At 41.1% G+C, this 26774-nt stretch overlaps 1 protein-coding gene across 1 annotated transcript in view; it reads right to left on the minus strand.

Annotated features, from left to right (window-relative positions):
• The window catches only part of LOC140596057 (doublesex- and mab-3-related transcription factor C2-like), a 42921-nt gene extending 20824 nt beyond the window's left edge, over positions 1 to 22097 (minus strand). Inside the window, exons 1-2 of the mRNA XM_072743301.1 lie at positions 20605 to 22097; positions 19430 to 19505 (exon numbers count right to left, since the gene is read on the minus strand). The gene's annotated coding sequence lies outside the window, so the exon portion shown is untranslated. The remainder of the gene's footprint in view (positions 1 to 19429; positions 19506 to 20604) is intronic.
• Between the last annotated feature and the right edge of the window lie 4677 nt (positions 22098 to 26774).

Consider the following 26774-nt stretch of genomic DNA (forward strand, 5'->3'; position numbering starts at 1 on the left):
ATTGTTTAACATTGCAACTGCCTCAGGCAGTAGGTAACACTTGGGGTGAACAATAGGTGAACCTAAATCTTCAAAGGAGAAACTGAGGAATAAGATGTCCGTAGGGACTTTAAAAAGCTATGACATTATCCCTCTGAATCTGGAAGGCCGGAACCATTCCCAAGACTACAGTATGCTCTGGAGAGACCCCAAAAGGCCCCATGCTCTCAACTCTGCTTTATTTTGAGGCTCTGAGAAAGCAGAAATGAAGGCTGACACAGAGTAGACAACTGCCTGGCTGAGTGTTGAAGGCATGCCCAACATACACACAGGGCTCCATGTCAACAACTGAGCATCTTTGCAGTTACAATCATTCAAAGGCATCTCTGCCCAATCATTAGATTGTTGTGCCCAAGATTACGTATCCGAGAAACCACCAAGGAGCTGACACCAATGCAAACGCATGAGGGTTTATTTACAGGCTGGAGCTTGGGTCCAAGTATACTCCACACAGCAGTGCAGGGGCTTGGACCCCGAGGTGGGTTACAGCTGGGTTTTTATGGGCTAGTCTAGGGTATTTTCAGAAGGGGTGGAGGAATTTTTTTCATTCTGATATGGGGGAAAGGGTGGGGGAGTTTCTTAAGAACTGTTTTCCTTCCAACACAGGATTTTCTGTCTCTGTCCAGGGTGTTTTGAGCTCTGTAATCTTTCTGATATGGGATTCCCTGTCAAGGACATTCTGCAGTTTTTCCTGTAAAGTTCAGCTCTTATTCACAGGGGCCTGGGATGGCTGTATTTGTGTTAATGCTAAACTTGAGGTGGAATGGCCTTAATTTTCTCGGCCTCCACAAGATAACCACTAAGCTAGCCAAGCAGTGAATTCAGTGGCCACATGCAACAGAGGATATGGACTTTACAGAAGTAGTTCAGAAAAGTCACTAAGCAGACCAATGACAACAAGGATACCAAAAACGAACAGCAACAATGAAACCTGGAAAGGGGGCAGAATCTGAATTTTAGAGTTGCCATGTTCTATTACTTAGAATAGATGTCCAGCTTTTGACCAATCCTATCTGGCATGCAAAGAAACAGAGAAGTATGGAGCATATGCAGGGATACCCAGACATTGGACTTACTGGACAGAGACTTTAAATCAACTGTTGTAAATATGTTCAACATCTATGGAAGCCACGTCTTATGAATTAATGGAAAGTGTGAGACTGATGATTCATTAAAGAGACACATCAGCAAAGAGATAGAAATCGCTTTAAAAATATCAAACGGAAATTCTGGAGTTGAAAAGTACAATAATTACAACGAAAAATTCACTAGACAGTTCAACAGAAATTGCAATTGGGATTAAAAAGAATCACCAAACTTGGAAGTTAAAGCCAACTGGGGCAGTACAGTCTGAGGAAAAGAAAGAAGATAATGAAGAAAGATGAACACAGCCTCAGAGACCTTGTAGGACATGATTAAGCACCCAGCTTATGCATAATAGAGTTCCTGGAGGAGAGGAGAGGAGAGGAGAGGAGAGGAGAGGAGAGGAGAGGAGAGGAGAAGAGAGGAGAGGAGAGGAGAGAAGAGGAGAGGAGAGGAAGGGGAAGAAATAATATTAGAAAAACAACCAAAGACAGTGAGAGAAGGTTGAAAGCAGAGATACAAAAGCAGCTCATCACATACAAGGGATTCCCTAGTAAGATTAACAGCTGACTTCTCACCAGAAACCATGAGGAACAGAAGGTAGTGGGAAGTCATATTCAAAGCACCGAAAGAAAGACTCAGCCAAGAATTCTCTATCCAGCAAGACTATCCTTCAAAGATGAAGGTGAAATAAACCCATTCTCAGATAAGGAAAAACTGAGTGAATTTATCACTGGCAGGCCTGCCTTACAAGAAATATTAAGAGGAAGTCCCCCAAAGACACCAGAGTGACTCAAATCTACATGAAGAAATAAAGAGCATCAAATACAAGTGCACGAAGCAATAATTATAGAACTATCTGGATAGGCTTAAAAGGCATAAAGGTGTAATTTTTATGACAATAACACTACAAAGGAGCTGGAGAGTCCAGAGCTATACAAGATCAAAGTTTTTACATAATATTGAAATTAAGCTGCTATTAATCTGAGTTAAATTCTTTAAGATTGGAGGAGGGGCAAAATGGCGGAAGAGTAGGGTCTCCAAATCACCTGTCCCCACCAAATTACCTAGATAACCTTCAAATCATCCTGAAAATCTACGAATTCGGCCTGAGATTTAAAGAGAGACCAGCTGGAATGCTACAGTGAGAAGAGCTCGCGCTTCTATCAAGGTAGGAAGACGGGGAAAAAGAAATAAAGAAACAAAAGGCCTCCAAGGGGGAGGGGCCCCACGAGGAGCCGGGCTAAGGCCGGGGCGAGTGTCCCCAGGACAGGAGAGCCCCGTCCCGGAGAAGCAGAAGCTGCACCAACCTTCCCGGGCGGAAAGGGGCTCACAGGCAGTTAGAGCAGGACCCAGGAGGTCGGGGATGCCCTCAGGCTCCCTGGGACACTAACAGGCACCTGCGGCGCGCGCAGGAGAGTGCGCCGAGCTCTCTAAGGGCTGCAGCGCGCACGGAGGGACCCGGAGCAGCTGGGAGGGGCTCGGGCGGCGGCTCCGCAGAGGGGGCTGCGGGGCTCCGGGAGCGCGAATCCAACAGCGCAGGCCCGGAGCACAGGGCGCCGGGACACAGCCCAGGATCGGGCCTCCCCCCAGGACAGGCAGAGACAGAGACCGGGAGGGCCCAGGACAGCAACGACGCTCCTGCCTCGAGCTGAGCAGATCAGCGGCCCCGCCTCGGAGCCTCCAGGCCCTGCAGACGGAGAGCCCCGGAGTTACTGCGGGGGTTGAATCCAGGTTTCCAGAGCTGCCTAACCATTGTGGCTGTTGCTCCTGGGGCCTCACCGGTAAACAACCCCCACTGCGCACTGCACCAGGCAGGGGGCAGAGCAGCTCCCCCAAGTGCTAACACCTGAAAATCAGCACAACAGGCCCCTCCCCCAGAAGACCAGCTAGACGGACCAGTTCCAGAGGAAGTCAAGGGACTTAAAGTATACAGAATCAGAAGATACTCCCCGTGTTTTTTGTTTTTTTGTTTTTTTTCTCTTTCTTTTTGATTTCTGATTGTTTCCCCCACCCCCTTTTTTTCACCTTTCTTTCTTTTTCTTTCCCTTTTTCTTCTTTTTTCCTTTTTTTCTTCTCTTTTTTCTTTTTCTCTTTTCTTTCCTTCTCTCTCTCTCTTTTTCTCCTTTTCACAGTACAACTTGTTTTTGGCCACTCTGCACTGAGCAAAATGACTAGAAGGAAAACCTCACCTCAAAAGAAAGAATCAGAAACAGTCCTCTCTCACACAGAGTTACAAAATCTGGATTACAATTCAATGTCAGAAAGCCAATTCAGAAGCACTATTATACAGCTACTGGTGGCTCTAGAAAAAACCATAAAGGACTCAAGAGACTTCATGACTGCAGAATTTAGATCTAATCAGGCAGAAATTAAAAATCAATTGAATGAGATGCAATCCAAGCTAGAAGTCCTAACGACGAGGGTTAACCAGGTGGAAGAACGAGTGAGTGACCTAGAAGACAAGTTGATGGCAAAGAGGGAAACTGAGGAAAAAAGAGACAGACAATTAAGAGACCATGAAGACAGATTAAGGGAAATAAACGACAGCCTGAGGAAGAAAAACCTACGTTTAATTGGGGTTCCCAAGGGCGCCGAAAGGGACAGAGAGCCAGAATATGTATCTGAACAAATCCTAGCTAAAAACTATCCTAATCTGGGAAGGGAAACAGGCATTCAGATCCAGGAAATAGAGAGATCCCCCCCTAAAATCAATAAAAACCATTCAACACCTCGACATTTAATAGTGAAGCTTGCAAATTCCAAAGATAAGGAGAAGATCCTTAAAGCAGCAAGAGACAAAAAGTCCCTGACTTTTATGGGGAGGAGTATTAGGGTAACAGCAGACCTCTCCACAGAGACCTGGCAGGCCAGAAAGGGCTGGCAGGATATATTCAGGGTCCTAAATGAGAAGAACATGCAACCAAGAATACTTTATCCAGCAAGGCTCTCATTCAAAATGGAAGGAGAGATAAAAAGCTTCCAAGACAGGCAGCAACTGAAAGAATATGTGACCTCCAAACCAGCTCTGCAAGAAATTTTAAGGGGGACTCTTAAAATTCCCCTTTAAGAAGAAGTTCAGTGGAACAATCCACAAAAACAAGGACTGAATAGATATCATGATGACACTAAACTCATATCTGTCAATAGTAACTCTGAACGTGAACGGGCTTAATGACCCCATCAAAAGGCGCAGGGTTTCAGACTGGATAAAAAAGCAGGACCCATCTATTTGCTGTCTACAAGAGACTCATTTTAGACAGAAGGACACCTACAACCTGAAAATAAAAGGTAGGAGAACCATTTACCATTCAAATGGTCCTCAAAAGAAAGCAGGGGTAGCCATCCTAATATAAGATAAACTAAAATTTACCCCGAAGACTATAGTGAGAGATGAAGAGAGACGCTATATCATAGTCAAAGGATCTATCCAACAAGAGGACTTAACAATCCTCAATATATATGTCCCGAATGTGGGAGCTGCCAAATATATCAATCAATTAATAACCAAAGTGAAGAAATACTTTGATAATAATACACTTATACTTGATGACTTCAATCTAGCTCTTTCTACCCTCGATAGGTAGTCTAAGCACAACATCTCCAAAGAAATGAGAGCTTTAAATGATACACTGGACCAGATAGATTTCACAGATATCTACAGAACTTTACATCCAAACTCAACTGAATACACATTCTTCTCAAGTGCACATGGAACTTTCTCCAAAATAGACCACATACTGGGTCACAAATCGGGTCTGAACTGATACCAAAAGATCGGGATAGTCCCTTGTATATTTTCAGACCATAATGCCTTGAAATTAGAACTAAACCACAACAAGAAGTTTGGAAGGACCACAAACACGTGGAGGTTAAGGACCATCCTACTAAAAGATGAAAGGGTCAACCAGGAAATTAAGGAAGAATTAAAAAGATTCATGGAAACTAATGAGAATGAAGATACAACCGTTCAAAATCTTTGGGATGCAGCAAAAGCAGTCCTGAGGGGGAAATACATCGCAATACAAGCATCCATTCAAGAACTGGAAAGAACTCAAATACAAAAGCTCACCTTACACATAAAGGAGCTAGAGAAAAAACAGCAAATGGACTCCATGCCCAGCAGAAGAAGAGAGTTAGTTAAAATTCGAGCAGAACTCAATGAAATCGAGACCAAAAGAACTGTGGAACAGATCAACAGAACCAGGAGTTGGTTCTTTGAAAGAATTAATAAGATAGATAAACCATTAGCCAACCTTATTAAAAAGAAGAGAGAGAAGACTCAAAAAAAAATCATGAATGAGAAAGGAGAGAGCACTACCAACACCAAGGAAATACAAACGATTTTAAAATCATATTATGAACAGCTATACGCCAATAAATTAGGAAATCTAGAAGAAATGGACGCATTCCTGGAAAGCCACAAACTACCAAAACTGGAGCAGGAAGAAATAGAAAACCTGAACAGGCCAATAACCAGGGAGGAAATTGAAGCAGTCATCAAAAACCTCCCAAGACACAAGAGTCCAGGGCCAGATGGCTTCCCAGGGGGAATTCTATCAAACGTTTAAAGAAGAAATCATATCTATTCTACTAAAGCTCTTTGAAAAGATACAAAGAGATGGAGTACTTCCAAATTCGTTCTATGAGGCCAGCATCACCTTAATTCTGAAACCAAAGACCCCACCAAAAAGGAGAATTACAGACCAATATCCCTGATGAACATGGATGCAAAAATTCTCAACAAGATACTAGCCAATAGGATCCAACAACACATTAAGAAAATTATTCACCATGTCCAAGTAGGATTTATCCCCGGGACACAAGGCTGCTTCAACACTCATAAAACTATCAATGTGATTCATCATATCAGCAAGAGAAAAATCAAGAACCATATGATCCTCTCATTAGATGCAGAGAAAGCATTTGACAAAATACAGCATCCATTCCTGATCAAATATCTTCAAAGTGTTGGGATAGAGGGAACTTTCCTCGACATCTTAAAAGCCATGTACGAAAAGCCTACAACAAATATCATTCTCAATGGGGAAGCACTGGGAGCCTTTCCCCTAAGATCAGGAACAAGACAGGGATGTCCACTCTCACCACTGCTGTTCAACATAGTTCTGGAAGTCCTCGCCTCAGCAATCAGACAACAAAAAGACATTAAAGGCATTCAAATTGGCAAAGAAGAAGTCAAACTCTCCCTCTTCGCCGATGACATGATACTCTACATAGAAAACCCAAAAGCCTCCACCCCAAGATTGCTAGAACTCATACAGCAATTTGGTAACGTGGCAGGATACAAAATCAATGCCCGGAAATCAGTGCCATTTCTATACACTTACAATGAGAATGAAGAAAGAGAAATTAAGGTGTCAATCCCATTTACAATTGCACCCAAAAGCATAAGATACCTAGGAATAAACCTAACCAAAGAGGTAAAGGATCTATACCCTAAATACTATAGAACACTTCTGAAAGAAATTGAGGAAGACACAAAGAGATGGAAAAATATTCCATGCTCATGGATTGGCAGAATTAATATTGTGAAAATGTCAATGTTACCCAGGACAATTTACACGTTTAATGCAATCCCTATCAAAATACCATGGACTTTCTTCAGAGAGTTAGAACAAATTATTTTTAGATTTGTGTGGAATCAGAAAAGACCCCGAATAGCAAGGGGAATTTTAAAAAGAAAACCATAGCTGGGGGCATCACAATGCAAGATTTCAGGTTGTACTACAAAGCTGTGGTCATCAAGACAGTGTGGTACTGGCGCAAAAACAGACACATAGATCAATGGAACAGAATAGGGAACCCAGAACTGGACCCTCAACTTTATGGTCAACTAATATTCGACAAAGGAGGAAAGACCATCCACTGGAAGAAAGACAAGTCTCTTCAAAGACGGTGCTGTGAAAATTGGACATCCACTTGCAGAAGCATGAAACTAGACCACTCTCTTTCACCATACACAAAGATAAACTCAAAATGGATGAGAGATCTAAATGTGAGACAAGATTCCATCAAAATTCTAGAGGAGAACAGAGGCAACACCCTTTTTGAACTTGGCCACAGCAACTTCTTGCAAGATACATCCACAAAGGCAAAAGAAACAAAAGCAAAAATGAACTATTGGGACTTCATCAAGATAAGAAGCTTTTGCACAGCAAAGGATACAGTCAACAAAACTAAAAGACAACCTACAGAATGGGAGAAGATACTTGCAAATGACATATCAGATAAAGGGCTAGTTTCCAAAATCTATAAAGAACTTATTAAACTCAACACCAAAGAAACAAAGAATCCGATCATGAAATGGGTAAGAGACATGAAGAGAAATCTCACAGAGGAAGACATGGACATGGCCCACATGCGCATGAGAAAATGCTCTGCATCACTTGCCATCAGGGAAATACAAATCAAAACCACAATGAGATACCACCTCACACCAGTGAGAATGGGGAAAATTAACAAGGCAGGAAACCACAAATGTTGGAGAGGATGTGGAGAAAAGGGAACCGTCTTACACTGTTGGTGGGAATGTGAACTGGTGCAGCCACTCTGGAAAACTGTGTGGAGGTTCCTCAAATAGTTAAAAATAGACCTGCCCTACGACCCAGAAATGGCACTGTTGGGGATTTACCCCAAAGATTCAGATGCAATGAAACACCGGGACACCTGCACCCCGATGTTTCTAGCAGCAATGTCCACAATAGCCAAACTGTGGAAGGAGCCTCGGTGCCCATCCAAAGATGAATGGATAAAGATGATGTGGTTTATGTATACAATGGAATTCTACTCAGCCATTAGAAACGACAAATACCCACCATTTGCTTCAATGTGGATGGAACTGGAAGGTATTATGCTGAGTGAAATAAGTCAATCGGAGAAGTACAAACAGTGTATGTTCTCATTCATGTGGGGAATATAAATAATAGTGAAAGGGAATATAAGGGAAGGGAGAAGAAATGTGTGGGATATATCAGAAAGGGAGACAGAACATAAAGACTCCTAACTCTGGCAAATGAACTAGGGGTGGTGGAAGGGGAGGTGGGCGGGGTTTGGGGGTGAGTGGGTCACGGGCACTGAGGGGGACACTCGACGGGATGAGCACTGTGTGTTATTCTGTATGTTGGTAAATTGAACACCAATAAAAATTAATTTATTTAAAAAAAAACTTGAGGAAAAAATGACAACGGCAGAAATAAATCCTACCTTATCATTAATCACATTACATGTAAATGAAACAAACAGTAAACGTCAAAGGAGCTATTGGCAGAACATCATACAGATAGATAGCAGAATGGTGGCTGCCATGGATTGTGGGGGAGAGAAGGGTAGTGAGGAGTAGTGTTTCATGGGTACAGAGTTTCATTTGGGGTAAATGAAAAGATTCTGGAGATGAAAATGTTGATGGTTGCACAACGACGTGAGTGTACTTAGTGAAACAGAGGTGTATGCTTAAAAATGGTTAAATGTTAAATTTTACATCATGCATATTTTACCACAATTTATAAAAAGGAGGGGGAAAAAGGAAAGCCATCCCCTGCACATTGTTTGGGAAACTAAATATTATTAACCTGGCAATACGCCCCAAACATATGTATAGATACATCGTGATTTCCAACAAAACCCCAGCTGACTTCCTTACAAAAATAAGCTGATCTCAAAACCCTCATGGTAATTCAAGTATTCCAGGATAGCCAAGGCAATCTTTAAAAAGAAGATTAAAGTTGGAGGCCTTGAACTTCCCAATTTCAAATCTTATTAGGAGGTTCCAGCAATCAAGACACTGTGGGCTTAGTGTAAGGATATTTATATAGATTAATGGAAGCAAATTGCAAGTCCATCAAAAAAACTTTCACACTTACAGTCTATTGATTTTCAAACAGGTGGCAAGGTAATTGTATGTGGTAAAAAGGAGTGTTTTCAACAAATGTTACTGGGACAACTGGATATCCACATACAAAAGAATGAAATTGGACCCAATCCTTTTTTCACTCCATATACAAAAATTGATTCAAAATGGATCACAGATCTAAATGTATGAGCTAAAAGTATAGAACTCCTAGAAGAAAGCATAACAGTAATTGTCATGACATTGGTTTAGGCAGTGTTTTCTTAGATATACCACCAAAGGCCAATGAACAAAATGAAAAGATATGCTGGGCTTCATCAGATTTTTAAAAACTTTATTTGCTGCAAATAATACCATCAAGAAAGTGAAAAGAGAACTTGCAGAAGGGGAAAAGTATTTGGAAATCATATAAGCATAAGGGACCTGTACCAAGATGATATAAATTAGTTTTACAAACCAATGATAAAATATATAAACTCCTTGAGAAACGGGGAAATGATGTGAATAGTCGGTTTCCCCAAAAAGATTAGGGAAATGGCCAAGAAGCACTTGAAAAGCAACTTGATGCCATTCATCCTTAGGGAAATGCAAATAAAAACCACACTGAGAATCTATTTTACTTATGCCCACTAGAATAGCTAAAAACAAAAAAGCATGAAATCATAAAAATGATTGTTGTTGACGATGTGGAAAAATTTGAATCCTCAAGCATTATTGATTGGGATGTAAAATGGTGCATATGCTTTGGAAAACAGTCTGCCATTCCCTCAAATATTAAACACAGGGTTATCATATAACCAAGCAATTCCAGTCCTTGGTATAAACCCAAGAAAAATTAAAATATATATCCACATAAAAACTTGCATACCAACGTCCACAGCAGTATTATTTTTAATTATAATGCCCCCAAAGTGGAAACAAAACAAATGGCCATCAACTGATGAATGGATACATAAAATGTGATCTATCCACACAATGAAATGTTATTTGTCTATAGAAACATAGTACTGGAAAACACTCAGGAAGCTGGTGGAGTAGGAAGAAACTGAAGATGACATATATAAGTGGAAAGATGTACCATGCTCTCGGAATGGAAGAATTAATATTGTCTACATGTTCACACTACATAGAGCAATCTACAGATTCAATGCCATCCCTTCATCAGATTTTTAAAAACTTTATTTGCTGCAACAGTATTTTTCACAGAACTAGAGCAAAGGATCCTAAAATTTGTATGGAACCACCAAGGACCTTGGATAGTCAGAGCAATCTTGAGAAAGAAGACGAAAGCCTGAGGTATCAGAATCCCAGATTTCTAACTATACTGCAAAGCTATAGGTCGTCAAAACAGTATGGTACCAGCACAGAAATAGACACACAGATCAATGGAACAGAATAGAGAGCCCAGAAATAAACCCACATATATGTGGTCAATTACTCCATGACAAGGGAGGCAGGAACATACAATGGGCAAAGGCAGCCTCTTCAAAAAATAAAAGCAATCTCTCCAAAAAGGAGTCTTTGGGAAAACTGGACAGCTACATGCAAAAGAAGGAAACTGGACCACTTTCTTACACCATACACAAAAACAAACTTAAAATGGATTATAGACCTAAATGCATGCCTTGAAACCATAAAACTCCTAAAAGAAAACGTGGGTAGTAAACTCATAGACATGGGCTTTAGCAATATTTTTCTGGATATGTCTCTCTAGGCAAGGAAAGCAAAAGCAAAAATAAACAAGTGGGACTATATCAAACTAAAAAGGTCTGACACAGTGAAAGTGAAACAAAGAGACAGCTTACTAAATGGGAGAAGATATTCATAAATGACATATCCAATAAGGGCTTAGTATCCAAAATATATAAAGAACTCAGAAAACTCAATACCAAAAACAAGCAGACAAAGAAACAAAGTAAGAAAAAAAACAAATAAACTGATTTAAAAATTAACAGAGGACCTAAATCGACATTTTTCCAATGGAGGTATACAGATGACCAACAGACACATGAAACGATGCTCAATATAACTAATCATTAGGGGCATGCATATCAAAGCCAGAAGGAGATACGGCCTCACACCAGTCACAATGGCTAGTATAAAATGGGAAGAAATAACAAGTGTTGGTGAGGACGCGGAGAAAAGGGAACACTTGTGTACTGTGGTGGGAATGTAAGTTGGAAATTTCTGAGTTTTCACTCTGGAAAACAGTATGCAAATTCCTCAGAAAATTAAAGATCACCCAATCCAGTAATTCCACTTCTCGATATTTACTCAAAGAGAACAAAACCACTAATTTGAGAGGATTTATGCATGCCCGTGTTCATTATAGCTTCGTTTACAATAGCCACAATATGGAAGTATATGTTAATAGACAAAGGGATAAAGAAGATGTGGTATATATACACAATGAAACTTTATTTGGTCATTAAAAAAAGCAATGAACTCTTGCCATTCGTGACAACATGAAGGGCCCTAGAGGGTATTGTACTAAGTGAAATAAGTCAGACAGTAAAAGACCAATACCATATGATTTCACTTATATGTGCAACCTACAAAGCAAACAAATGAACGAACAACAGCAGAAATAAGATAGAAGCAGACTCATAAACATAGAGAACGAACTTGGTGGTAGTCAGAGGGTAGAAGGTTGGGGGTGGTAAGCAGAGCAGTCAACTACTCTGGGGATGAAGAGGCACAAACTTCCAGTGATGAACTAAATGGGGAGGAAAAGTACAGTGTAGAAAATATAGTCAATAATATCATTATAACTTTGTATAGTGACAGATGATAATCACATTTATTGGAGTGAGCATTTTGTAATGTATGTAATTGTCCAATCACTATGTTGTACACCTGAGATGAATATAATACTATATGTCAACTATACTTCAGTTAAAATAAATGCATAAATAAAAAATTTTAAAAAAGGAATGAAACACTGATACATGATACAACATTGATGAACCTTGAAAACATTATTCTATGTAAAAAAAAAAAAAAGTCACAAAAGACCACAGACATTACGATTTCATTTATATGAAATGTCCAGAAGAGGCACATCTGCAAATTCGGAGAGTAGATTAATCATTGCTTAAAGCTCAGGCGATGCAGTTGTGGAATAAAGGGGAAGTGGCAGGTAATGGACATAGAGTATTTAACATGTGAAGATATTCTAAGTTTATTATAGTGATGGCTGCACAACTCTTGAATTTGCTCAAATAAGTTGAATTGTAGAATTTAAATGAGTTAATTGAATAGTATGTAAATTTTATCTTGACAAACTGTTCTAAAAAATGGGGAATTGAAGCTATTTAAAACAAAATAACATGGATTGGATCATCACAAGCACATCTTTACTAAAAGAAAGGTTAGTTAAAGGGAATTCTGCAGTCATAAGTAAAATGATACCACACAGAAACTTGGATTGGCCAAAAGGAATGAATGAATAAAACACATGTACACATATATAAAAGATATCATTTTCTCATTTAAAAAATGATTGAAGATAATTTGCTACTTATAACCAATTAATATGAAAGGGCGATGGTGTTTACCACATATGTAGAAGTAAAATATATGCAGAGGATGCCAGCAAAATGCCAGAGGAGCAAATGTCACTGTATGTGAAATAGTGTCTATTATTTGAAGGTAGAGTATGATAAGCTAAAGGTGCATATTGTAACCCCAAGAGTAACCATGAGAGTAAAATCAAATAGTGATAGGTAACAAATGAGAGGAACAAAGAACAGAGAACAAATGTGACAAATAGTAAACTACTATCAAGTTTGTGGTTTTAAACAAAATGTATTGATAATTACACTAGATTTAAAGGACCTAGACACTTGAAGAAAAAGATACATTGCCGGATGGAAAAAACTAAAACCACGCTATATGCTTTGTACAACAACTTATAGATAGTATATACAAAGATGCAAATAGATTAGAAATTAATAGGTGAGAGTGTAGAGAATACTAATCATGCAAATACTAATCAACAGATAGCCGAGTGTGTATATGATTATCAGGCACATCATACCAAAGTATATGACCAGAGGCAGAGTTGGATATTACATGAAGACAGACTCTGTGTTGGGTCTTAAAACAAGTCTCAAGAAATGTATAGTGGCTGAAATCATACAAAGCAGATTTTCTGACTGTGACAGCAATAAATGATAAACCAATAACATAAACATAGCAAAAAAATCCCAAATTTCTTGGAATTAAACAGGAAATATTTTCATAACCCATAGGCCAAAGAAGACATCACAAAAGAAATTAGAAAATGTTTTCAATTGAATAGAAATGAAAGCACAGCAGAACAAAATTTGAGGGATGCAGATAAAGCAGTGCTTACAGGAAAATTTATTGCATTAAATGCTTATATTATAAAAGAACAAGGGCCTCAAATCAATAACGTATGGTTCCAAAATACAGTAAAGAAGAAGAGTAAGGTACACGGTGGTGGTGGGGGGGAAGGCCCATTAAAAAGAATATAGGTAGGTAGATATATGATAGCTAGATAGAGATCTCCAGAACCTGTCCCTAAAGAAACACATGCATCAAAATTACTAGATTAAGACTTTAAAAGAACTCTTTTAAATATGTTCAAAGAGCTAAAGGAAAACAGAGACAAAGAGCTAAAGGGAATCATGAAGATGATATAGGAATGAAAGGCTAATAGCAACAAAGACAAATTAGTTTTTAAGGTGCCGAACAAAAACTCTAAGAATGGAAAATACAGTAACTGAAATGATAAATTCACTAGAGGGTTTCAACAGCAGACTCGAACAAGCAGAAGAAATAATCAATGGACTTGAAAAGAGATTATTTGAAATTATTGATTCTGAGGAGCAAAAGGGAAAAAGGAAGAATCAAAGTGAAGAAAGACTAAGAGGCTTCTAGAATTTCATCAGGTGAAACAATATATGCACTATGGGAGTCCCAAAAGAGTAAGGGAACATTGAATAAGAGAGATTATTCAAAGAGATAATGGCTGAAAACTTACCAAATTTGAAGAAAGACATACCTATTCGAATCCAAGAAACTGAAGGATTCAAGCAAGATAAACACAAAGACACCCACCCCAAGACACATTGTAACCAACCTGTCAAAAGCCAAGGACAAAGAGGGAATCCTCAAAAGAGCAAGAGAAAAGTGATTCATTATGTATAAGGGACCCCTAAGAAGACTACTAGCAAATTTCTCAGGAGACTCCTTGACATCCAGAAGATAGTGAGATGATATATTTAAGTGCTGAAAGAAAAATACTGTCAACCAAGAGCACTATATCCAGCAACACTGTCCTTCAAAAACAACAGAGATATTAAGGCACTCCAAAAGAAACAAAAGCTGATGGAGTTCATTACCACTAGGCCTGCCATGCAAGATATGTTAAAGGGAGTCCCTCAAGTTGAAACTAAAGGACTGTAGACAGTAATTTGAAGCCATGTGAATTGTCCTATAAGTTGTCCAGTAAAGGTAAATATATGGACAGATAAAAACATATGTTACTGTAATTTTCATTTGTAACTTTATTTTTGTTTCCTAGAGAATATGAAGTAGAAATGCATAAAAATAATAATAAGCCCATGTTAATGGGTACACAGAATATAAATATAAAAGTTGTGAAATCAATAATATAAAAAGAGAAGCAAAACTGTAAAAGGACTAGAGTTTTTGTAGGCAGTTGAAGTTAAGTTGGGATCAATTTAAGATACATTGTCATACTTCAATAGAATGTTTGATGCAATGCCCATGGTGGCCACAAAGAAGATGTCTACTGAGTACACACACAGAAAGACAAGACGGGAATCTAAATGTGAAACCACAAAAAGCAACTAAACATAAGGAAGAAAGTAATGGAGGAAATGAGGAACAAACAAATTGCAAGGAATACAGAAAACAAATAAAATGAAAAAATGTTTCCCTACCAGCAATTACTTCAAATATATCAAATGCATTAAACTCTTCAATTAAGAGACACAGATTGGCAGAATAGTTTTCTTAAAAAAATGATCCAACTATATGCTATCTACTACAAACTCACTTAAGATCTAAGGACACACAGAAGCTGAAAGTGAAAAGATGGGAGAAGATTCTCCCCCTATAAATAGTAACTAAAAACAAAAACAAAAGAGCTTGAGTGGTGATACTAATATCACACAAAGTAGGATTTAAGAAAAAATACTGTCAAAAGAGACAATATAATGACCTTCATTGTCTCTTTTGACAGTATTTTTTCTTAAATGATAGAGGGGTCGATGAACCAGGAATATATGATAATTATAAACATATTTGCACCAAATATCAGAACTCCAAAATATATGAGGAAAACATTAGCAGAATTGAAGGGAGACATGGTCAGCTCTACAATGATAGGAGGAGACTTCAGTACTCACTTTTAGTGATGAATAGAACTACCACACAGAAGATCAACGAGGAAATACAGGATTTGAACAACCCTATAGAACAATGGTATCTAACAAACATACAGAGCACTCCACCCCCAAACAAAAAAATACACATTTTTCTCTAGAACATTCTCCAGGATCAACCGTATGATAGTCCACAAAACAAGCCCTAATAAATTTGAAGAGATGGAAATCATGCTAAGTACTTGTTTTTCCAATCACAATGGAGTGAAACTAAAATTAGCAGCAGAAGAGAAACTGGAAAATACACAAATATGTGGACATTGAATTTGTAATTCAAGATTTTTTCATAAAGAAAACTTTGGTCCTAGATGGCTTCACTGGTGAACAGTATCACACACTTAAAAGGAAAAAAATACTAACAGTTCTACAGAACTTTTCCAGAAAATCTAGGAGAAACACTGGCCAATTCATTTTATGAGGGCAGCATGACTTTTATACAAAAAAAAAAAAAATAGAAAATGACATTACAAGGGAAAGAAAGCACTACAGACTAATATCCTTGATGAACATTGAGGTAAAACTCGCTAACAAAAGTTTAGAAATTTGAATCCAATGACATGTGAAAAGTATAATCCGTGACCAGGCATAGTTTATCCTAGGAATACAAGGCCATTTTAACATTTAAAAAATACATACTGTATTTTGCCATACTGAGGGAATGAAAGAAAAGAAATGATTATCACAATATACAACAGAACAGTCATTTGATAATATAAAAATCCATTCGTGGTAAAACAAAACAAACAGACAAACAAACACACCCACAGCTGGTAACTTACGAGCATGAGGGAACATCCTCAATCTGATAAAGTAATTCTACCAAAAACCTGTTGCTGGCATCATAATTAATGGTGAAAGACTGAATGCTTCTCCCATAAGATTAAGAATATGGCCAAATGTCCACTCTTACTGTGTCTATTTGATGTTATATTTCAGGTCCTAGTTGATGAGATAAAGCAGGAAAAGAAAATAAAAGGCATGCAGATAGAAAAGGAAGAAGTAAAAAGCTGTCTTTATTTTCACAAATCAGGTTGTCTACAAAGAAAATACTAATCTAGGGGAAAAAAAAACAAGAAATAAAAATCATCTCCCAGATCTAATAAACAATTTAATAAGGTCACAGGATACAAAGTCAATATAAAGGAAAGTTCTTTTTATTTCAATATACTAAGAAAAAATAACTGGAGACGGAAATTTTCTTTTTTTTATAATAAATTTATTTTTTATTGGTGTTCAATTTACCAACATACAGAATAACACCCAGTGCTCATCCCGTCAAGTGCCCCCCTCAGTGCCCGTCACCCATTCACCCTCACCCCCCGCCCTCCTCCCCTTCTACCACCCCTAGTTCGTTTCCCAGAGTTAGGAGTCTTTATGTTCTGTCTCCCTTTCTGATATATCCCACACATTTCTTCTCCCTTCCCTTATATTCCCTTTCACTATTATTTATATTCCCCAAATGAATGAGAATACATAATGTTTGTCCTTCTCCGATTGACTTACTTCACTCAGCATAATACCCTCCAGTTCCATCCACGTTGAAGCAAATGGTGGGTATTGGTCGTTTCTAATGGCTGAGTAATATTCCATTGTATACATAAACCACATCTTCTTTATCCATTCATCTTTCGATGGACACCGAGGCTCTGTCCACAATTTGGCTATTGTGGACATTGCTGCTAGAAACATTGGGGTGCAGGTGTCCCGGTGTTTCATTGCATCTGTATTTTGGGGGTAAATCCCCAACAGTGCAACTGCTGGGTCATAGGGCAGGTCTATTTTTAACTCTTTGAGGAACCTCCACACAGTTTTCCAGAGTGGCTGCACCAGTTCACATTCCCACCAACAGTGTAAGAGGGTTCCCTTTTCTCTGCATCCTCTCCAACATTTGTGGTTTCCTGCCTTGTTAATGTTCCCCATTCTCACTGGTGTGAGGTGGTATCTCATTGTGGTTTTGATTTGTACTTCCCTGATGGCAAGTGATGCAGAGCATTTTCTCATGTGCATGTTTGCAAATGACTTATCAGATAAAGGGCTACTTTCCAAGATTTATAAAGAACTTATTAAACTCAACAGCAAAGAAACAAACAATCCAATCATGAAATGGGCATAAGACATGAAGAGAAATCTCACAGAGGAAGAGATGGAAAGTTTCTTAAATGTCACTTATAATAGCAGCAAAATAATTGGAATATCTATTGAGAATTTTAATGTAATCTGTGCAAGACTTATACACAGATACCTAGAAAATATTGCTGAACAAAATTAAAGACCTAAGTAAATGGAGATGTGCCATGTTCATGGATCAGAAGACTCAAAAAAGTTTTAAGATGCCAATTCTCTGGTAATTCTTCTAGGGGTTCACCATAATCACAATTAAAATGAAAAGCTATCTCAAATAGCTTTTTATGTGGAAATGCGAAGGACATAAAATAACCAAGGCCATTTGGAAAGGAACAAAGATGGAGGACTCACACTACCAAATTCCCTGACTTAATATAAAGGCATGGTATTCATGATAGTGTGGTACTATAAAAATACTGTAAAAATAAATATATGGATCAAAGGATAAAATAGCCCAGAAATGGACCTAGACGTATATGGTAAGTTGGTTTGTGGCAAAGGTTCTAAGGTAATGAAATTAACTAATAATTATCTAGTGGTACTGGGAAAAGTGTATCTCCACATGGAAAAAGAAAGCACAAACAAAACTTCAATACCTCATGCTGTATGCAGAAAATAAACTCAAAATAAATCATAGATCTAAGTGCACATTATAAAATTGAAAATCTACAAGAAAACATAAGAGAAAATTTTTGTGTCACGAAGTTAGGCAAAGATATCTTAGGTAGAACATTCAATCAAAAAAGTATGAATCACAAAGGGAAAATAATCAATGGACTGTTATCAAAATTACAAACAAACACCAACAAAACAAAACAAAACAAAAACCACCCTTTTGCTTCTTAAAAAAACAGAGTTCAGTATCTCTGTGTTGCACCATTTTCTACTCCTGTACTGGAACCTCATGACTGACCTTGACTTCTACTTAATCCCCACAACAGGGTCTGCTTATTTTTCGGTTACAAAAACTCACTTTATTGCCTTGGGTTTCTGCTTGCAAAGCACTCCCCTTTCTCTATTTCCTGGTCAACTTCTTTCCTCACCCATTTCAGGCATGCCTTCTCTGGGAAATCTCCAAGACTCTATTCTAACTCCCAAGGTTGGGTGGCTGTCCCTTCTTGGTCCTCCCAAAGCCATGTAAAGTTCTTTCCATTGCTCTCTACTGTAATCATCCTTTTCTCAGCTTCCCTCGCACAGAGCGGCTTGAAGCAGCAACCAAGCCTCATTCATTCCTATAACCCCAGGCCATGGCCCACTGATAGGCCACCAGAGAAGATTAGCCTTGTATCCTGACAGTTATATAAGAGATGCTTTCTTAAAACACACTATTACTTCAGAAACCAAATAAAAGATTCTGAGGCGACCTACTTCCTCTTTCCCTCCCAGATCCTATTTGCAAGGAAGCGCCCTTAAAGTCAGTGGCCCAGACTCTCATGGTTCTCAGTGGCAAAAAGGGGGCATAAATAGATAGCTTCACTTGAAACCCAAGTGTCAAAGATGAAATTTCATATAGCAGAACTAGGCAACAATGAGCCCTTACCTCACTTGTTTTGCTTTCAACCTAGCCCAGCCCAGACCCTTCCCCTCTGTCCCTTACATTTTCCAAGCTACCCATGAGGCCCCAAACCACCTGTCCACTACCCACTGGATGCTGACTCATAGACATGGCATCTCACATAACCCACTGAGAGAAAAAGCTCTGCTGTTGATTGGACTATGGATGCCATCACCTAGTTCATCCTCTTTGCTTTAATAATTCATTTGGATCCGCACAACCCCCCCACCAGAGTTTTGATGTACATAATCCTATGAATCTAACTGTGGGGAGGGCCCACATGAACACTGCTGTCTATGGCATCCCCATCAAATAACAACTTACCATCTGCCTGAACACGTCTGCTTTTTTGGTCAGCGAACAAAAACCTGGCTTGAGCCTTCTGGGAGGTTCAGAGAAACTAAGAGAAAGAAAGAAAGAAAAAGACACAGGAGGGGTGGGAATAAAAGGCACAGGAACGGGGTGGGGGGATGTCACAGAAAAGAAATGTATCCACTGCTTGGGCACAGTGCACTAAGCTGTAGGAGGGAGAAAAGACAGGGTGGGGCTGGAGGGGCTGGAGGGGTGTGGAGGGGCCAGGCCCTTAGCCTCTTTCCTCTTACCAGAGTGAGGAGCTCTACTGGTCTCTTCAGGGAAGTCCTGTCCATCACTACTGGGACATCACACTCTCCTAGAAGTATGATCTTCATTCCCTTCCTTCCACCTCCTGACCTAGTGAGTCTGCTTTCCCTGTTATCCTGCAGTGTCAGCTGCAAGGGGCTGGGGTTTGGCCTATAGCAGTCCCTGCTGTATCCCTCGCACCTGGAATAGGGCCAGGGATGCACGTAATACTTCTTGAATGAGTTAATGAATTTCAGGGAAGGCAGGGACCACTGGGATGAGGCTATTTACTCTTTGTGTTTGTTTGTTTGTTTGTTTGTTTTCCAGAATGGGAAAGACACCAAGGAATGTGGTTTTCGGTCTGACACCACAGAGAACACATCCAATGGCACAGGCTCACCTAGAGAGCCTGCCAATCCCTAAGGGTCTTGAAGGAGCTGGTTCCAGAGTACCCTGCCATGTTTCACCAGGTCCTTTAGGTGAGAGCTCAGAGCCAGCCTCTGCCTCTCTCACTGCTCACAACCAAGCCAAGCATGCCTCCCCTTCCTACTCAACCCACGAAGCCCCCAGGCCAGGCCTGACTTCCCCAGAGTTCCCAAGGGTACAGTTTGTCACTCTGCTTCGCCTTTGTAGGGAAGGATACCAGACATTCGGAAACTGAGACCACGGGGTCCACAGAGACAGACCCATAAATGGTGATCGAGCCCCTTCTGCTGCCACATGCTCCCTGCTTTCTCCAGTTTCTTGGTCACTGGGCCTGAAATAAATGCTGGCACACTTGACTGTTTCTGCTTCAACTTTTCAACACTGTAATTTGCAACACTGACTCCAGCCTTAGGTGAATTGGGGGTTGTCAGTTGTGGTGGTGGGGTGGCAGAGGGAGGGAGTTAGCATCTTACTTAGCTCAATAGGCTGTACAGCCTCCTTCTTGGGGGCACTGCTGATGGTTCTTCAGTCACGGTTGTGATAGCTTTAGCCAATGAAGAGTGAGTGTTTCCAAGAGGCAGCTCTGACCCTAATGGGGAAATGACTGCAGAAATGACCCAATACCACACAGAGTTTTCATATTTGAAAATAACTGGGCAGTGCTTATATGGAGGGGAAGGGGGAGAAACACGTGCAAAAAGAATCTCTGGAGCCTAAGAAAAACTGGTTGATTCATAAGCGTATAGTCAGCTCCCAAGCACCCGGACTCAGGCACAAGATTGGCAACCTCCTCTCTAAGTACGGATTGTTCATTTTCATGATAAGGGTGTTTTTCCCCCTTCCTGAGGTGACCTTGATGTGTACTGCAACATAATATCAGTAGAGGAGGTCAGTCTATCAGAGTGGTTGGAGCATATTTGTCCCTTTAACCCAACAACGTGTAGAAGCCCTGTTAGATATTGCAACACCCCAAATCACACGCAAAGACATAGGATGTGCTCTTCTTCTTCTTTTTTTTTTTAATTTTTATTTTATTATTTATGATAGTCACAGAGAGAGAGAGAGAGAGAGAGAGAGAGAGAGAGGCAGAGACACAGGCAGAGGGAGAAGCAGGCTCCATGCACCGGGAGCCCGACGTGGGATTCGATCCCAGGTCTCCAGGATCGCGCCCCGGGCCAAAGGCAGGCGCCAAACCGCTGCGCCACCCAGGGATCCCAGGATGTGCTCTTCAATATCAAAGAGCCTAACTAGCACACAGGAACACCAAAATATTATTTCCTCCTAACTCGCATAGTCCCCTACACAAAGCCAGGAGAGGAAAAAGTACTTGTACAGGGCTTGCTGTGTGAATTAATTGTCCTTTAGTTTTTCAGAGGTTCAATATCTTTAAACACTAATGAAGCTCCGGTGGGGTAGGTTTCAGGCACCAAACAACATTTGGGAGGCCCATAGCCCTTTCATAGCCCTTTTCCTATATCCCTGAAGGGCAGCCAAGACCTGAGAGGAACAGAACAGAGGAAGCTGTTAACTTAGTGTGACTGGTTTGCTTTGTGTCTGGTGTTTCTGCAGCCATTCCTGATGGCCTAGGAACCACCTGTCTTCCCACAATGCCTCTGTTGTCCTAACCTGGCCCCTAACTCAGCTCCATATTGCTGCTTCTCCAAAAGGCACTGAGACCTCACACCATGGGTCTCAGCCCTGTCCAAAAGAGGAGAGGAGCTCCAACAATTAGGGCCTGAGGAGACTATTGGGCATTCACTCCTTCATAGCTGCTGTCACAGCAAGTCACCAGACATAACTGGGGGTGTTGGGGAGTGTGTGTGTGTGTGTGTGTGTGTGTGTGTGTGTAGGATATGAATATTTGTGGAAACAAGAAATGATATGGTAAAAACTGGTGGATAAACATGGGGCACAACTCGACAGCCAACCCTGAAACCCAAGCAGCAGAGATGGGAATTAACAAAGCAGGACTTAAGGGATCCCTGGGTGGCTCAGCGGTTTGGCGCCTGCCTTTGGCCCAGGGCATAATCCTGGAGTCCCGGGATCCAGTCCCACATCAAGTCCCGCATCAGACTCCCTACATGGAGCCTGCTTCTCCCTCTGACTGTGCCTCTGCCTCTCTCTCTCTTTCTCTCTCTCTTTCATGAATAAATAAATAAAATCTTAAAAAAACAAAAACAAAGCAGGACTTGGCAATAAGGAGCCCTCACTTCTGTTCTTCGTCCTCGGCACAATCTCACCTTATCTAAGGATTCTCAAATCTTAGAATTTTATTTTCTAAGCTCCTCCTCCCCAGGCCCAGAGCCACCTACCCCTACCCACCAGATGCTGACTGATCACCCACACACAACCCTACACATCATCTCTTGAAAGGAACACCTCTGCTGTTGATGTGAACTCAGGTTGGCATCACCCACTTCGGCCCCTCCTAGCTTTGATGTGCCACATGATCTTCTCTGCCTCCCACTTTGTACAGGCCTTTGAATTCCACAGCCTCAGAGCAAGAGTTACTTTCCTCTGCCAGCCTCAGACTCACAGGATATTCCCCCTTATGCCTTCCTATTAACATCCCTGTTCTCCCTTTCTGGGGGAACCATGATCTTTCTGGCTGACCTTGAGCAAGCCCTTCCCTCTCTGCGGGCTCAGCATTTTTAGAAGTGATTGCCTGCGTTCTCAGTCAGTCATGTTCTCCTAGCTGTGCACATCCTTAAGCCTTCTGATTCTTCTCTGGCTGTGGAAGGCTCAGAATCAGCCAAAACAAAACAAAAGAAAACAAAACAAAACAAAACGCAAAGCCCTCAAATATGCCTCCCCTTACTGTCCCCATGACTGGGAATGAGTGAACTTGTACACTTTAAAAGGGGCCCCATTACCCTTTGAACACTCTAAGCACACAAAGGCCAATTACATGGTGGAAGGGGACAGAGAGGTCAGTAGTAGGGAAGGGTGTTCGTCAGGAATTTTCCAACTTTGTTTCTAAACTATGACTGAACCCGAGTTCTGAGCTCTCCCCCTTTGCTTACATCCCTACCTTCACCCCTAACTGCATCATGTCACAATTCTTGAACCGGAGGGGATGGCTCAGGTAGGTGAAAAGAATGGACAGTTCCTCGGAAGGGGGCATGGGATCAGCAGGATCTCCCGGCTCTTATGGTGAATAGGATGACCATTGGAGTGCGCAAGCAAGCAAATGAGCAAGAGATGAACCATGTTCTTTTTGGCCTCACCTACCCTCATTCTCTCTACTGCTATATCCCAATGAATTCTGGGCAGCCTTAGGAAGGTGACAGTATTTGTCCTCAGCTCTGCCAAACATTACACAGCCTGCTGTGTTATAGGGGTTTCACACATACTTGCTTTATCCTACAGTCATCCAAAAGAAGTGGGGTGGTGTGTGAGCTCCATTCTGGGGTCACATCCCCACGAAGGGATCCAGAACCAGGATATGGTCCCTGGTCAATCCAAGACAAGGGGCCTTCCGTTACAGCAGTGTGGCCTAAGCACCACTGTCCCCGCCTAGGAGCCATGAAATCCTGACCTACTCTGTGTCAGCTCATTATCTTGAGGATGGGTATTCTGTACTTGCAGTCCTACACCCAGCAGAGCTACAACATTTAAGAGTGTTGGGGTTCCCGGGTGACAAGGTCACCTAGAGACAGTTGCCACCACTCACTGGCCAATCTCATCCCATGCCACACCCCACTGGGAAATTATTTCTACTAATGAAATGATGGTGGTAATCCAAGGGGAAAAAGAAGTACATCTGCTCTACCTTTCACCCATTGCTCCCTATGATCCCCTGAGGCAATTCTGCAGACCTCTGGGGAGCTCCCTAGCATGGTGTGAAAATCACTGGTCTCATGCAAAAGATGGAGTCTAATGGTGAGCCTTTCAGGCACAGAATAATGAGTGAGCGAATGTCATAGGGGTCCATATCAAATCACATTCATCTTCCATTTTCTTACTGTACGGGGAAAGCTGCATATCACTGGGACTTCCAGCGTGGGACCCTCAGCTTCCCGGGTTAGGCAACTCAATCTTTTAGCCTTCTCAAGGGAGAGAACACTCCCAAGGACCAGTCCAACTCTTGAGAGACCATCCTCCCTGCACCAGTTATCCTTCCTTCACTCTAACCAGTTATAAGGAGGGACTCGGTATTTCTGTGACTCCAGTGTGAGGAAATGTACTGAGATCTCACTAGTGGGCGGCAAGGTGGGCTTTGCTTGTATCCATGACCCTGTCAGCCAATTTTGTTCATCACTAGCCACCTTCAGAGGCAGGAGGTAGACTTAGAAATCATAACTTTTATGTTCTCTACTTGCCATGAGAACTAAATGGCATAAAACTTGTAGAGGAGTGCCAGGAAAAACCTGGTTCCCAGTAACAGTGACTTGCCACATTTCCCTACAGGACAGAAACCATGATTTGCGGGGTGGTGGTGGTGGTGGTATTTGTAACTCTGCCAGGCATATTCTCAGCAGTGGGCATTCAGTAATGAATAGTGGTAACAGTAACCATTTATCTCATACGGACTGGAAACAGCTCTCGTGTGTGTGTGTGTGTGTGTGTGTGTGTGTGTGTGTGTGTGTTTCTGCAGTTGACTGAATGAGTAATCCATTGGACTTGTATCACGCTCCGTGCTTCTTAATACCTCCCAGTGCTGTTGGATTTGCCTCATTAATCTCCACAGCATTATTGAGGGGTTGAGGACTGATGTTGTTACCCTTTTGGGGGGGGGATGAGTACAGTGATCCATAGGAATAATACCTTCTGCCTCATGGAAGGGCTGTGAGGATTAAGTGGGATGCTCCTTCCACAGAGCAGCAGGTGTTGAACTGGGCCCAGAGCCAACACTCAGCAGTTTCCTTGAGGTCAAGCCCTTTAGGGTAGGCTTTGGATCTGATTTGTTCTTTAGACCTGGGCCAGCAGCCATTTGCATGAAAATCATGAAGACACTAGCAATAGCTGAGAGCTTGCAGTGAGGAGGGCTATGGGTTGCCAAAATGACTGCTGGGGGGAATATCGCATCTTCTTTTTTAGAACTGTTATTTTGATTTTAGAGAGGAATGGTCAAGACAGAGTCAGCTACTTAGCCAAGGTCACAGTCAGTGATGGGTCTGGGGCTGGCCTGCAGATATCCTGACCCTCATTACAGTGTTCTTCTGTCCAGCAGGCCCCATATCATGTCCCATTCTTCTGCAATACCTCGTTGTGGGGGTTTAAAGTAGGCTCATTCTTTGGTGGGTAAAAGGGGGATAGTTTTGCGGTGTACTTTATTACCTCTATGCCTGGGAGGAGACAAGTGTGAAGAGGCCTTAGTGTTAGCTGACAGCCTACCATGGGCCTAACTCATTGCTCAGTTTCTGATTCTTGCACACACAAAGGATAGGATCTCAGATCAGCATCTGGGGGCAAGTCATTGTACCTTCTCAAAGTCTTGTTTTCCCAATTTGAAAATCGGGGCAATTATTACCAACTTTGCATGGCTATGGTGAGGACTAAATAAACCAGCCTATATGTACGTCCCAGATGAAAAGCAGCCATGTGAGAAGACACAAGAAATAAAATGCAAAGATGAACGAGAGGCTGAGGGCAAACATGTTCTTCAATTAGGACAGACTAAGAATCATATTTATGACATGCAGAGAGAATTCTGATGAAACAACTCAAGAAACACACACCCACAAACAAACAACGATAGGAAAGTTAGCAACAAATTGAACAGGCCATGTACAACATTACAAATGGCCAATGCAAAAGGAATAGGAGCTCAACAGCACAAACAATAATGGAGATAAAGTAGCAATGAGGCTACATTTTTCAAATTGCAAATTGACAAACATTTAAAAAAATTAATGATGCCAAATGGGTATCACACACTGATGTTGTGTGAATTGGGGCAGATTCTTTAGAGAGTCGATTTAGCACAGAATAACCAACTGTGATATATTTACCTTACTGCACATCTCCCAAGTCTCCTTCTTTCTGCTGCCACAGACCAAAACTAGAAGCAGGCTGGGACAACTGATGCTTCCCAGCACAGGGCCCAGGGAGCTCAGATGTCATGGCCTTAAGACCCATTGCAGTGTTCTAGAAAATCTGTTTTAAGCCTTGGACAGTCCCCCTGGGCATCCTCAAGGTCAGGACCTCGGGAGGGGTTCCCAGAGCTGAGCCTGAGCCTTGATGGAGCAGCCTGACTCTCAAGAATTACAGACAAAGGTCTTGGGGGTCTCTGAGACACAAGTTTCTAGATCTGTGCTTCCTTCAAATGTCCTACCTTGGCTTTCACTAACACATGGAAGAGTAGCCTGGAGTTTGACTATGCATCCCCAGCAAAGCTGGGGCTCTGCTCATTGCGAATTCAGGGGCAGTTTCAGGAATTTGGCAGAGCCTTCCTATCTACAAACTGAGTTTCTGGATAGGAGGAGGAGGCTGGTGAGGAGAAAGTATAACCAACAGTGACCTGGGTTTGAATTTCATTAGAGCTCAAAATAATGCACAAATCAGACTTCCCTTAAGTCTTTAGGCTTATATGTATTCATAAGTAGAGTAAAGTAAAAATTGGGAGCCGTCACTTTTGATTAGTCACTTAACCATCTATGTTAAAGTAGAGTGGGGAATCTGGAAGCCTGATTGAAGTGGG

The sequence above is a fragment of the Vulpes vulpes genome, chromosome X (genome assembly GCF_048418805.1).
Source record: "Vulpes vulpes isolate BD-2025 chromosome X, VulVul3, whole genome shotgun sequence".
NCBI classification, from domain to species: Eukaryota; Metazoa; Chordata; class Mammalia; order Carnivora; family Canidae; genus Vulpes; species Vulpes vulpes.